This window comes from Branchiostoma floridae, chromosome 2 (genome assembly GCF_000003815.2).
Source record: "Branchiostoma floridae strain S238N-H82 chromosome 2, Bfl_VNyyK, whole genome shotgun sequence".
NCBI lineage: Eukaryota > Metazoa > Chordata > Leptocardii > Amphioxiformes > Branchiostomatidae > Branchiostoma > Branchiostoma floridae.
In genome coordinates, this window is record NC_049980.1 from 13,112,032 (window position 1) to 13,127,010 (window position 14,979).

The window sequence follows — 14,979 nt, forward strand, 5'->3', positions numbered from 1 at the left end:
CGCCCCCATAGATACATCATAGTCCCTCTATGGAAATGAAATGCCACTTAGCATCTTTCTTTTTTACTAAAACAAGTTAAGGCCACAATCATTATATCTTTTTTTTTTTGCATTTTCGTCAGACATAAACAATTTCATGAAGCGAACAAGTTCAAAGCAATCTAGACTTATGAAAATTGACACTCAACTTCTTGATTTACCAGTGAGTGGACGCAGCCCAAGCGACTTTCTCAAAGTGGGGGGATTTTTTTTCTTCATTAAACAACTTTAACATTTATTTAGTATCTAATCAAGTTCTATTTCGAACATAATCGACTTATGACCACTTTTTGTTTCGTGGTGCCACTCCTACATCCTAAGAAGCAAAAGTTGCGTGCAAACCTTAAATCCCCGATTAGTCGTTAACGTTTTGATTACGTCCATAAGATTACGTCTATCTCAATTTATGAGTCCTGCTCGGGAGGAAAATGCCTGCTGTTGCGTAACAAACCACCTGTCCCACCCGAGTATCTTTCCCACCCGAAGACAGATCTCATAAACTATCGAGGTTTTTGTCGATCCAGTTTCCCCAGAAGGGACTCATGTGCATACCCGGTCGGAGAGAACAAAGTGGCGGGCTGCCCCTGCACTGCGCGCGGACCGACCTGACGTGACAAGGACGGCCACCTGCTGCCATCAGTCATCGGGCTCGGACATCGGTATGCCCGGTCATCGCAGAAAGGTCCTCCGGCGATACGCCTGCTCCTTATTATTAAGAAATAAATATACTCCTCTTCAATGATGCACATATGAATCCCTTAGCACTATGTTAAGAAAGTGTAAAGAATAAGTTCAGGCAAAAGTGAATATAGAATATCTTAAGTGGGCGTTATGATAAAAGAGGGTTTTAGCTTGGAAATTGGAAACGCGATATTGTTGACGTTGATGTTGACATTGTCCGGGGGCAAATCTGACCAGGTTGAATCATTTGCGAATTGTAAGAGTCAAGAATGCCTGAAGTATTTTAGACGAAAGAAGTCGGTCTCTTTTATCAAAGACATGAATAATCACTACATTGAATGTTTCCATTCATCTTCCATGCAGTATCTTCCAGATGTTTTAATAACACTTAATAGGGCCAATCGTAAGAAGAATACCTAGCAATATTGATAGAAGCACAAAGATTCAATCTGAATTGTGTAGACAAATTGTCTTCTTACTACTTACAACAGTTTCCTTGCAATAAAGTGGAATTGGCTCCACACTGTTTGAGACCAGTTATATGAATATATTCGTGGGCGCGTTATGTACGTTTGTTTTTTCCTATATGAACAATGACGACAGTGCACGCGTATGTACCCCCTCCTCTCGTCAACCGCTTGTCATTGTGACGAACCTTGTCAAACATTACTTTGACGATGTTACATGGAGACAAAGTCTACAAAATTGAATTAAGTAAGTAAAAGATGTAACGTTATGTAACATTATCGTCAAACATGCAACTGAATGCCCGAAGGAGGACCTTTCTCCGTGTCAGCACCTCTCTATCGTTGAAAGAGGTTCTTTCTCACAAACACACACTCTCTTTTCCTTTCTCTTCCTATTTCTCTCTATACAGCTCTCGCACCACTCCGCCTCTCTAATTCTGTTTTCCCCCCTCACTTTCCACTACCCTTCTTTCACACAAAAACATACACACCTTTTATGCTCTCTGTGGGACCACAGCATTTGCAAGGTCTTGTTACAATTTTATCCAAAGGGCAAGGAACCAACACCTGTAAAGCTTCTCGTCCTAGTAACTTTAACGTGCATTAGGATGGTATTAGCATGGATAACCCTTGCTTGTCTTTGGGCTCTGTCGATTACAACGAGTAGAATGGAGGTCTAAAAAAATTCTGATACTGAGCCAATTGATTGAACATTATTTATATCCATTTAATGACTGGAAGTTTACTTTAATTTACATTCGATCTATCATTAACAAATATGCTTCTCTTTTCACGTCGTGGAGAAACACTGTCAGCAGTCACAAACACATGCCTTTTCCTGACGAGTTCCAAACCGCTGGTAGATGCATGGACTCGGCATCTGAAATGAATGGATATTGTAAGATGTGTAACAACAATGGTTCAACATAGAATAACGAATACGGTTAACACGGACATACTTTATTTCCTGTTGTTTATCTATTATCACTTTATATATATTAAAGACCATAGAGGTTGTGCGTAATATAGATTCTGTTCATAATTGATGGAAAAGTTTGATTCTTATTGTTAATCAAGAAACTGATATGGACGCTGGTATCAATTACCTCACCTGATATCAACAGGTGTGCAACTATTCGTGACAAGCAGGTGTCCGGGTACAGTAATTAAAATCAGACTTGTACACATTTTAAACCAAGTATCATGAACAAAGAGTCTCTATCCTTTAATGGTTCTCTCTCCGCATGCTGTATGCATACTGTGTGCCTTTGAGAAATACTTCAAAGCGGTTGACCTGTAGTATTGCATACATGACTTGCAATGGACCTGTACCTTTATGATCCATCTATCCCCGTCTGCCAGGACAGAGAATTGGGACTAATAAAGAACTGCAGTGGGCTTATCTTGATTACCATCGTCATGAAATGATGGCCGGACCACAAACCTTCATAATGTCCTACGTGCGCGATTATGGAGATGCCAGCCTCCGGCAGCGCGCATATCAATAAATACGGATGGCCGAGAGGGGGGAGGGAGATACGGGATAGCTGGACGGTTACTGAGCACGGAATAAAATTGTACTTTTTCTTAGGCACGTATATACTACGCACTTTTCGTATACACTTTTTCGTGCTATGTATTGTCAATACCCAGTGTGTTTTCACATTATTACGCTTTTGTTGTTTCTGTAATTTCTTTTTTTTTCGCGTGTGTATACACGTATCTGATTGTCAATAACGTTCGCTGTTTTGTTTGTAGGTTGACTGTAGCTGTAATCACAACCTTCAATTATCAATTCCAAACGTACAACTGCACTGCTTTTTTATATATTAAACACAAATTTAGTGACATATCAAGAGGTTGTGAATTCGACTGTAGTCGGAATCGTTGTCCAGTCGTGTTCAATGACATAGTAGTGTCTGAAACTGAAACGTATACTGGGATTCTACGGGTAGATGAAGCAGACTGGAGTAACGAAATACTCGCCAGCACGGAAACAGCCAACACACCGTTTCCTAACTACACAAGTCACAACACTAACATCCTGTGTAACGTACATGTGCGCGGTGGCGCCAGTGGGTCTTAGCTGCACCTGAGCAGCATCTTGCACAGATGCCCGGAGGCACATCGCCTGCAGAACGCCCTGCGCAGTACCAGCAATATGTCAAACGTGTCTGAACAAAAGTACCCGCAAAGGGGCAAGCCTGTTTACCTGTATAATCTAGCAGTTTGTTGAGCGACCATCTGTGCAGTTATTCCCAGTAGTTACAACCCCGTGTTACAGTCGCAAGAGTTCGTTCGTCACGGATACAATAAAAGTCACTGAACAACGTACGACATACTCTATACCAACATGGTGCACGGTGTATTGCGTTCCTCTCTTTCACTCTCAGAGACGCCATCATGAAAAACGAATGGTTTTCCTGCCTGAAAGGGAAAAAAAACATATGTAAGCACAAGAACCAGAAGTTTCACCTTGCTATTCAATTTAAAAGTATGAGAACTTAGATGCCATCACATGAAAAAGTCAGACATTTTGTACGAAGTTTCTTAATTGAAATATAGTCTTGATCACTGAAGGATTTATATTTTGAGGAGGGAAAATCCTAATTACAAGAATGATACACACTCTCCATATCACGTTAGTTATCACAATTTAGAATATTAGGGTATTGATATTACACAACGTAACGACAAACTCCGGAGTGACAATTTGTTAAGTGGTTATCACAGTATCCGATATGATGGGATAATGAGAATATTTGAGGGCGATGAGGAGCTTTTATCCTTTGACAGGCAAGGGATGATTTCCATTGAAGAAGTATTTTCATTGAAGAAGTATGTTACGTGTGTTTGTGCGCTTTCGTGTGTCTCAGTGTGTCGATAAAGGTAGTCAGAAGCGGGTTGTCTATCTCAGCAAATGAAGTTTTAAATCCTTTCGTTTATTAACTGTTATATAGTATAAATCCGCAGCAATTTAACGAAACGTGAGACCAAGCCAGTTTAGTCTATTCAAGCTGTCCCTGCGGAAATATCAGCGGCCCGCGGAGGGTATCCCGTACGGGCGGGGATCAACTTCCTCCCGAGCGCGCTGACCCCGCTGTGCCCCGGTAGCAGGAGGGTCGTGTAAACTCTCCGCCCACACAGTCATAATAGCACTAATGCGCACCACCAGAAAATCACTCTCACGTGGATCCGTGTATATACCTGTCATTACAACAGCTATCATTTGTTATATACGAGTTGATCATATTACCAAATAAAAGAGCAATATAAGAAATATACTGTTTTGACAAACATAACACTGATGCTTAATCGCATGTTATTCCGTAAGTTTGTTTTTTTTCAGACAAAAACTTTGTAGGTTAAAGAAAAGCGAAGAAAAATGTATCATTGCTTGTGTCTTATCGATTAATGCTAAATCCGGGATTTGAATGATTAATGGTATCTGTGTGGGGTTTAGGGAAGTATGCGGCGTTTTATCTGAGCTCAGGGTTCCTTCTAGCCTGCCTTTGATAGCCAAGACTTTAAAACCGCGATGGGATAAAATTGCTTTGATGATCCTCGGAGGCTTGATGTGTGTTTGTTAAAGCGATCCCTTCTTGCTACAGGGTGTATTTCACACTTCACATCAGAGTACCTGCCAGATACGACGAGAAGGAATCAAATTTGCACTGGGTGCACACTTGATTGACTGTACAGTAACATCATTTACTCAATTTGCGGAAGCCCTTGACAACCCCAAAGACAATGCCGCCCGAAATCTTTGAACCTCTCTCTACTTACCACCGGAGAGTGGTCGGGTGGGAAGAACGCAGAAAATGCTCCTTAATTTTGATAAGGCAACAGCCATAGGCTGAGTCTGAAATTGGCAGTAATCGTTTGGTAACTGAGCTGTCGCCCCCAGAGTCTGCAAGGAAAAACACCCACAAATGGAGCTCTCACGCCCTCCACCGCCCCGGACGACCTCCCCAGCATTAGCCGGGTTTACAGTTAAGGCGGCTGAGGGAAATGCGTCAAAACTCATCAGCGTTAAGTCGAGCCCCGCCAAGGCCAGCGTCGACAGAACGGCTTGCAAATTACCCCGACATTTTCTCGCTTCTCTGCGATATACGGAGAAGCTGAAACATTTCGCCCCAGGTTTTCTGGCCTCTTTGGGTTTCAAAGTGCGGGTCGCGGCGAGCGACCTAACACGGGAGTCAGGCACAGGGGCTGACTATTTCTGACAGTTCCGATGAGCACGCTAGTGATGGAGTGAAGCTGATGTATTTCCAATCAATGCGGAGGTATCAAGTTTTGGCCACGTCGCCATGTCTTCCGTACAGGAGTCATTGACCAAGTCTGCCAGCCTGCCAGAGTACAGTTTCCGCGAGTCGGAGAGTAATCAAGGCCACCTGATGCTGTCTCCAACAAGAAACCCACACCAACCAACCGTGCAGCTGGAACACAGAGTCAAGCTAAAGTTCAAATGAATATAGACATTCCTCTCCTAACTCTGAACAATCTGGGAAATTCTCGCTCGTTCCTCTGCTAGAAAAGGGGTAATGCTAACCGCTTTGTACGGCTTAGTACTAGATCAGTGTGCGACTGAAATACACAAACGGATTTGGACACTTAAGGTACTAACAAAATACTGTGCAAACTAAAACTAATCATTTCATTTGAAATTACAAATACACGGTAACTTCAATCGCAAACAAACTCAGTCCAAAACATAACTACTGCACAAATAAACAAACAAATCAATAAATAAAGGCAAAATATAAAACGTGTCGTAAACGAACGGAAACGAACACGCTGTATGATGCAGCAGTCCCCTAAATCTTTAAATTGATATAACAGGGAAACTTAGTGGTATGAAAACTTAATTGACACATGCAGATCAGTACACAGAGTCAAGATAACCGTTTTATATCTGAAACTATCCAAACAGCGTTTTACCTTAAATCAAAACATTGTGCCATGTTACGAAAACAGTACCAGATATATGGAGACCCACTAATCGGGGGCGAGGTCATTATCACTGTTTGTGTCGAGATCAAGGTCATGGCCTTCCCCTGTGTTAAGCCCTAGGTCATTATTGTCCTTTTTTAATCTAATTAATTCTTTCCTGAAAGTGATAATGTAGATTATACCCACACCAGGAGCAGGTGTGCCAGACAGTTCAGCCATAACATGTCCACTCTCATTTCGGCTGACATAGACAATAGAGAATCTATTTGTATTCTACTTTGACGTTACTATACTATAGCTAATAGTAAAGTTGGAAAACAAATTGCATCCTCGTTGCAAGTTAACACATTTCTGTAAAATAGGGATCATACTGTCCGTTGTTTTCTTTTTGTTCCTATTCATCGCTTTCGTTCGCAATGTTTGTTTGTCCGATTTTCTCATTTCAAGTTCGAAATTGGACATTGTTTTGCCAACGTAGGCATAAAAGACTCACACTGATTATAATTGACTTGACTTGTTATTTGTGTTGGATAACATTCATGTATTACATTGCCATTTCGTCTAGCCAGATTTGCTGTCAGATTCGGCGCTGCGGTTGTGTGATTGAGAGGGGCCCACGCGCACAGGCGCGCCGGCAGCCGAGCGACCTTCGCCCACCACGTCTCACGTTCCTCACCTCTCCATCATTTTCGCACACTTGTCAAGACCGATTTCCCCCCATGAAAGAGAGAGCAATTTCCCGGCACAGCCCGGGGAGCTGGCAGAGGACGGGACCGTGGCACGGCGCCGGGAGCCATCCCTGATCTGTGAAAAGCTGCCCAGGTATTAAATACGGACACACTTATTACATGGCCATTACACTGGGCGAGAACACATGCGGTCCTGTGCAACACATGTCGTTTGGATGCATGCACACCTCACAATTGTTGCTGTTCTCGACACGACTCTCCGGCAAGCAACCTGCAGCTCCTATGATAAACCCTGGTCTACAAACAACCACAGAATATGTCAGCCTCTTTCGTCACTTGTATCTCTACAGGGGCTAGTCGGTATTGTAGCTACCTCCGTGTCTATTCTGCTGTTTTAAGATTGTTTCACACGCTAATACCTGTCAGCACTCAACAGACCATCCACCTCTGGCCTGACACCCTCTTTCAACTAGAGGCTGCGACCGCTGAGCGACCCAAGATTTGATTGATTATTCAATTAGTTTCATAGATAAAAAAACATTTTGTCGGATGTTCTGTGTGTTATGTTGTTCTCTATTAATAATATTCTTGGATCTTATTTTTATTATAGAACAAAGAGCCACACAAATGATAAAGATTCTCGTCGCTGTACGGTCGCTCAGCAATCTTCGTCTAGTGGAAGTGCGATAGATTCTTGTATCTATGTTTCAGTGTTTACCACTTTGACTTTATTGTTTTGTCAACATTTCTTTGTCGTTTTTTTCCGGTTAGTTCGCGTCGCTAGTTACTGTATTGTATAGTACTGTCCCTGCCTGTGTGTGATTGACACCTAACACGTGCAGACAGCAGGATCCTGACATGTGACTTGCCAGGATTATCAAGGTTGATTTTATTCATGGTTGAGCAAGAAAATTAAACGTACGATACACAGTTGTCCACATTTGATATCAACATCGAAGCAGCAGTCCAAAGAACGTCGAGGCTATGGCGTTACAAGTCTTCGTCCTGTTTGCACAGGGCAATGAATGAGTGTATTTTCTTCATGGTATATTAGATAATACATGTGCAAGTTGTCAATATCAGACAGGCAACTTTGTAGAACTCATGTGCAAAGGGCAAGATATCAATATGTTACAAAATCCTAATATATCTAGGGCAGAGTTTTATATCCTCGTATTGACCCACATAAACGTGTACACAGGCGAAAGATGAATAGGTCTAAAACATTGAAACCTTGAAAGTGTGACAGACAGGGTGGCCGTAGTCATGTAGTGGCCTTGCTATGGCGGGTAAAGCTATTACACTTTGACTTAACGTCTCAGGCTATAAGCACGAAACATTGATTAAACTAGTACGGGCTGTATGTTGTCAGAACCTAACATTTACTGAAGTTGCTAATGTTTCAACTGATAAAGACAGTGATTCTCGTACCTTTGGTCGTACAAAAATCAATTCGTAAGACATTTAGACTGGGCTATGATATCGCAGAAATTATATCATAGCCAATGTCACAGCGTCAGTGACAACATTTTTAGAGAAAGAAGTGAAAATTTATTGCAAGTTACGAAGAATCCTTTGACACAAATAATTAAAAGGCTTTGGAGGGTTGAGAAAATTCCAAATACGTAATAAAGTTTAAGAAAAGTTGTATGCTAATTTCGTCAGTAAAGCGTCTTTTTCCGGAGTTATTCTTGACGCTGTGTTTTCAAAACATTCACGAAACACATACAGTATATGGTTCTAAAAATATCCACGGTCATAAGTAGTGATTCGTTGTATATTTGTGCTTTGTACTATCAACTGTCATATATATCAAGGCGCGTTTTCCAGATTTTGTCTGTACACACATGTACGCATTTGTTTAGAAAAAGTTTAGAAAAACAATATTCAACGTGCTGTCAATCATAAATCATAATTGTAAAGTTTGAGCTTTGTTCCAACACGACAAAACACCGTGATGAATGTTCGGCCGATTTCTTAGACCTTCATCAGATTTGTGATTCACTTCGCTGACTTTCTGAAGTAGGAAGTGTGACGAATCATCTTTCATGTTTGAGAGAAACTCGGGTTATCATTCACCTGAAGTAATCATATTGCAACATTTTGAGGCCGGAAACACGAAAGTTGACAAAAGTTTGTTAATTTGAAACAGCAATGTCCGGATTACTACATTTGATTGTCCGAAAATTGTTGAAATAATCGCTACCAATCAAAACAAACAAAATGGTACAAAAAATTCTGGAACTAATCTGAGCCACGCCCTTCCTGTCACGGTCTTTCCCTTTGTACCTTCTCAGTTTAATCAGTACAATACCAGTAGGCGAGGAAATAAATATGTTACATGTCCTTCACTATAGACTTCAGCTGTGCATCAAATAGCGTTATTATCTGTGATAACTTCTCGATCATATCGGACGAGTTAAAGATACATTTTGATACAGCAAAGTATATACTGCCTGTGTGTAATATTTTTTTCAAATCTTGCAATTGGGGCCAGCAGCGTAATTGCGTATCATGTATGCATGAAATAACAGTGTATGTATGTCCTGCAAGAAGGAATCTGGCGTCTTGAAAAAATGAAATGATCGCCGAGAAATATCAATGATATCTGTACAACAATATCAAGGTGCCACGGCCATTTGTACCACAAAGGTACACGGGTTTTCACTGTCTGATCACATTGTAGGTAGGTTAACGTAGACGCACAGTCCCAAAGGCAGTCTCATATACTCATATATGCAGTCCGTAGTCTCCAAGTAGATGTAAACTGATCTTTTTTGGGGGGGGGGGGTCTATGCATAAAATGTAGCCCTCGTTGTGCTTTAAAAGCTGCAAATCACCAAACAAGACAAGGAAAAGAAGATTTTATCGTACATATTATCAAAGACAATGCAGCAAAAGTAATACTTGTTTCGACCATAATGTAGTTTGCACCCACAGAGGTATCACCTTTCTCTGATCAGCTAACCAAGATGACGTCATATTGTCTTGTTTATATTCTTTCTGTTTATTTGAGCTGTTGTCCTATCGATCTGTCAATCATGGCTGACCATGTTTTATACTCTCATGTTCAGACGCCTGATGATGCGGCACCGCCCTGTACATATATTAGACATAATCTGACAGAATATATACAGAAATTAACCTGACAAGGGATTTGTCGTTCTGTTGAAGGAGCTAAGCAAGGATATGTTCTTACAAAGCGGGATGCTTGTACACAATACTAGAATTTGAACCCTAGTCCTAGGCGAGAGGCATGTCGATAAGACAAGTAAATAGTCTTTATCTCATAATAAAGCGAGCTGGAGAAGAATTTTTAAAAATCCACCGACCGAATTCGATTTTTTTCAAAGAACATTCTCTTTCCATTGTTGTGTGCTGGGTTTGGCAGCTCTTGGACACAAGCCTATCTTTTCTGTCACTGATTACATTTCACCTGCAATGTGCCAAAGCTAATTCTGCCGTCAAGAGATTTTTGAGCTAGTTTGATCGAAAAGGAAAATATGTGATCCTTATATTACAAGTAATGAGGGATATTTCGTTCAAAGCCATTGCTGTAGATATGTTGTTCCTGCCCGTATGATGTGAAGGATTTCCGCGGTGCGCAAGGATCTAACGATACGTGCAGAATTACGTGGTGCCTTACCTAGTCCTCAACACGGTGAAAATCCATTTGCAGCAAACAGCCATCACTCACAAAAAAGCATGAAAAGAAATAATCCGCCGATATGATCCGTTCCTCTGTGTGCATATCCCGGCGAAGATGCGCCTTTCTATCATCAGAAGGCTGCCGAGCCCTGCGCGCTGCGTCACACACGCAAACCCGCTTCACCGCCCGCCCGACAAAGCATCTGTTCCCTCGCCTGTTTTCTTTATTGCTGAGAAAAGCTGTGAACGTTAACATATTTCCGTTTCCTTGGTAATTAGCCGGGAGTTATATGATGATGATTTTTCCGCTGATGAGGGGGAACGATAGAAACGGACGGCGGCGTTCTCCCCGAGAGGGAAGGCTCGCAGGCCTGGAAGCGGATCTGTTAGCAGAGGAGGGGAAGATGGAATATCAGCAGCCAAAAGGCACCAGTAAAGAGAAACGCTCCTGGCAAAAAAGGGAAAGAAAAACCTAAACCTAATTCCTAATTTTCTTTTTCACTAAGAATAGATAGACGAAGTTATCTGTAGTCTGTTTGTTTCCAAAGTATTCGGTTTTCAATCTAAGTTCGAACAGATGAGAGACGATCCAATATTCGGGAGTCAGTGAAGCTTGCAAAAGTGCATTCTGCGCAAAGCGGCTTTTCGCGTTATCGAACTGGGCCGTGAAGGCAATATAGCTGCGGGCCATGTTGTGCCGTAATCTATGGCAAATGAGTGGAGGGAAATAAATATTCGTTTCACATGTCAATAAATGAACAAAGTTCGTTCAAAAAAGGGATTATTACCCGAATTTGATGGAAACGGGCGGCTTTGATGGGCCGGAGATACCAAAGGGCGTTATATGGACGTTAATGCCTAGAGACAAGTAAAGTCTACTTTCTTCGTGATCTAGGCAAAATCCTCGGCTGAAAATGTAGATCAATCATCCATGTATCGGGAGCAGCCGATTTCCAAAACTCTCCCGAGTTCCAAGGGGTTTAATTTTTCACGCTGGAGACGGGGCATGATGGACAGCGTAGGCCGATTTTGATAAGCCCTGTCTGCGAGAAAAATGTAGATATTTATTCCTGGGTGATTGCAAGGAAAAGGAAAGCGCCTTGCCGGGATTGTCGGGTTCGGACTTTATTGAAGAAGTGATCAAAAGTGGGGAAGCTGCCTCTGGGCGGCGGTGATTATCATTGGAATCCCTCAAATGTATCTTAATACCTTCCCCGCAATCTGAAGTGCCAATTGCGCCGCGAGCACTTCAACTCCCGACATTAAACCTGTGTTTTAGACGTGACACCGGCGTCATTACTGCTCCATTGAGGCCGCTCTGATGCTCTCTCAATCACAGGGGTCCGCACAAAACCCGACAACTCTTCACTTGGCGCGGTTTATTTATATCCCGGGTCAGAGGTCGGCCGCTACTGCATCTCCCGCAAAATAACGGAGGACGATTTGGCGGAGACACAAATTACTAAGGGAGTGATTCAGGAGACGCCATCAAACATAAAGGGGCCAGATATTTTTGTCCCTAAGCGATAAGCAACTTTCTTCAATCTCTTGCCCTGATCTTTTTGAAGTTCAGGAGGACTGTGAAGCAAAAAGGCGAGCTCGGGGAAGTAGCGGTAGCTTCATCCTTTAACGAGGTGGCTGTCTGGAACGTGCAGGTGTTGAGTGGGAGCAGCACGTGGGATTCACAGGACAGGGACGGTGTGGATAACGCTAGCATTACACCTGTGTCCCAGGGCTGGCCAGAACAGACACTATGATAGCTGAGAAAAGTGTTCCCCTCAAAACTTTAGGAAAGATTCTGCTAGTAGTTTTGTCAAATTGTTGGATTTCATCATTACGTGGTTTTCCGGCTTAAATCTCAAAACAAGTAAGCCTGTGGATTATACTTGAGTCGATCAGTCAAACAGCATACATATCTTGTCGGCTTGAAAAAAGCTGAAAATAAACGATGTCTTAATGGCAAAAAATGTTCATCTAATCGACATTGATGACTAATGTACAAGTATACGTTTTATCATTACTTTGTCCTATAGTGATGATATTTGGTAGGTTTGTTGTTTTGATAACACAAATTTTGCCAATGCAACTTCATCTTGACCCCCTCCCCATCTTATCCATCCCCAATGCAGTCACCGTTCATCGACTGATTCACACTTTCTATTATCTCTTTAGTTCGATAGTTACCTGTGGATAGAGCGACTTTGCTAACCAACTGTATTAGAAGTCCACCGACCGGTCGAATGCTTTTATTGAATGGAGACCTTTATTGCACATTTTTACCCCACTGGGCGAGTGCAGGCCACATGGTAAGAATCATACATAGTGACAATGGAAACTATCATACACATCTATATATACAGATATGCGTCTAATCTAGTCTAGGACATTCGACTTCTTCTCGCTTCTTGTTTATTATCGTCCCCTGTCCGCCCTAATGCACGAGACCAGGTTTACTAATGATGGTGAATGCTGCACAGTCCACTATAGGACTAATTGGGACGTGTAATACGACCCTTTCATTATGAAAGCCCATCACTTCCTGCATGGACTACGTTAGAAGAGAAGCCTGATGCTAATACACAGGAGTTAGCCGAGGGGTTCTATGTGAATGTGCCACGCGGGACGAGGGACGAAAGAGGCCGAGCTGAGTCCGAACCCGCCAGCGCTTCCGGCGACTGCCGCGCTCTGCGGCACCGGCACTTCCAAGCGGCAATTTAATATATCTCCTGACACATGCATTAGATTTTTCATATTACTGCCCGATAACTCCGAATATCAAAGTCATAATCTATCATTGATTAGTTTGTGGAGTGGATCTTGTGCCATTTTTCATGGTGGAAGATACTCTTTCAACTAGGCCGCGCACGGACGTGGTCAGAATTCTAACCGCTGGGAGGGGACTCAAGATGGGATACATTCATGTGTGTACATTTAACGGTTCAGTGCTATATAACGTTCATAAGATAGGCTTAACGTACCACAAATGATTGCAACTTCAATAAAAATGGCTGAACTACAAAATTAAAGTTCAACCTGCCACAGTTTCTTTTTATTTTTAGGCAGAAACACAACCTACCTTTCCACTAGGACGGCTTTTTCACCATGTTCTCTTTGCAACCTAAATTTTAACAGATCGTTCAACGAATTGTATAGATAGAAAACAATCTTTTTTACGCTTACGCTTTGTGTGTTTTGTTGTCTTTTCAGTGACACTTTTACATTTTGTATGATATACCTGTATGAAATTGAAGATTATACACATTACTAGGTTTCAGTGAGAGCCATCTACTGGGTGGGGGCCTTATTTGTGACATACCTGTCCAATAAACTAAATGTCCGAAACGATCGGCTTTTCCGTTACTTTTCAGCTACTTTGAAGAGTAAAATTGACTCTTGTGCTCAAAACACTGGTCAGCCTAAAAGTAAAGAAAGACTAACTTGATAACGTTAATACTGAGGTACCTCCACAAAAGACTGTCTTTTCACGGGTGCGGGGAAATGCAACGTACGTCCATCTTCAAAGTTTTTCTCGTGTTCTCCGTCTAACGGTAAAAATAAAGCCACCACGACAACTTGTAGCCCGGAGCAAAGCGTCGGTGTGTTCCCGCTAATATACTTATTACCAATGCCGCGCTCTTCTGAAGTGCCGACTTTGGGCTTTATTGATACTTAACTACCAAAGGATATCTTGTAAAAAATACGCGGAACCGAATCAGGTGTTACAAAAAAGACCATAGGAGACGGTTTTGAAGAGCTGAAGGCGTCTTGTTTCTAAGACACTGCGGGGTTTCCTTCACTTTCATACTTCTCTGAGTAATTAGAGAAAGACTCTTTTTGAAATATGAGGTTGCGGCTGCGTCATGCGGAGCGTGTTATTTGATATTACCTTATTAACGGGAAGATGTCTGAAGAGCCGATCATCAAAGAAGATGAACCTCTCTTTCATCAGGCGAGAAATGTTTTGGAAGTCACTGCTAGAACTTTACCGTTTGACTAGATAACAAGTTGGTGAGAGGAGAAGTTTCTCTTATTTTTCTTCATCTATATCTATAAGCGGCAAGAGGCACCGAAAACACAACCTTCCTCGCAAAGTCAACAAGCTGCAAGTCAGGATGAACAGTAATGCAAATTTTGATATTAATTTCATCAGGTAGATCATAGAAAATAGGAGTTTCTTTTACACAATCAGTTATTCTCACCTGCTGACGTCTCGATGTCTGTCAGACAAAAAAACGTCAGCAGGTGTTGATAACTGGTTGTGTAAAAGAAAACTCCTATGTCCTAGCAATGAAAATTTTAAGTTCAAAATTTCGACGTTTTATACTTAACAATTTAACAATATCAAGACCCCAAAATGCATATCAAGCTGCAAGGCATTAAGTTATCAACTATTTATCACATTTATTGATATAAACAACAATTAACTTAAAGAATGCCAGAAACGGGATTCATGTGACTCTTTGTAAGGCAATAAATATTTCATTGTCTGTGAACAGACGGGT

General features: G+C 41.8%; 1 long non-coding RNA gene across 3 annotated transcripts in view; it reads right to left on the reverse strand.

Annotated features, from left to right (window-relative positions):
* Window positions 1–2,361: 2,361 nt before the first annotated feature.
* Window positions 2,362–14,979, reverse strand: part of LOC118407656 — a 69,868-nt gene continuing 57,250 nt past the window's right edge. For all 3 annotated transcript variants that reach the window (XR_004830169.1, XR_004830168.1, XR_004830173.1), the window contains one exon: window positions 2,362–3,610. This is a non-coding gene — a long non-coding RNA (uncharacterized LOC118407656). The remainder of the gene's footprint in view (window positions 3,611–14,979) is intronic.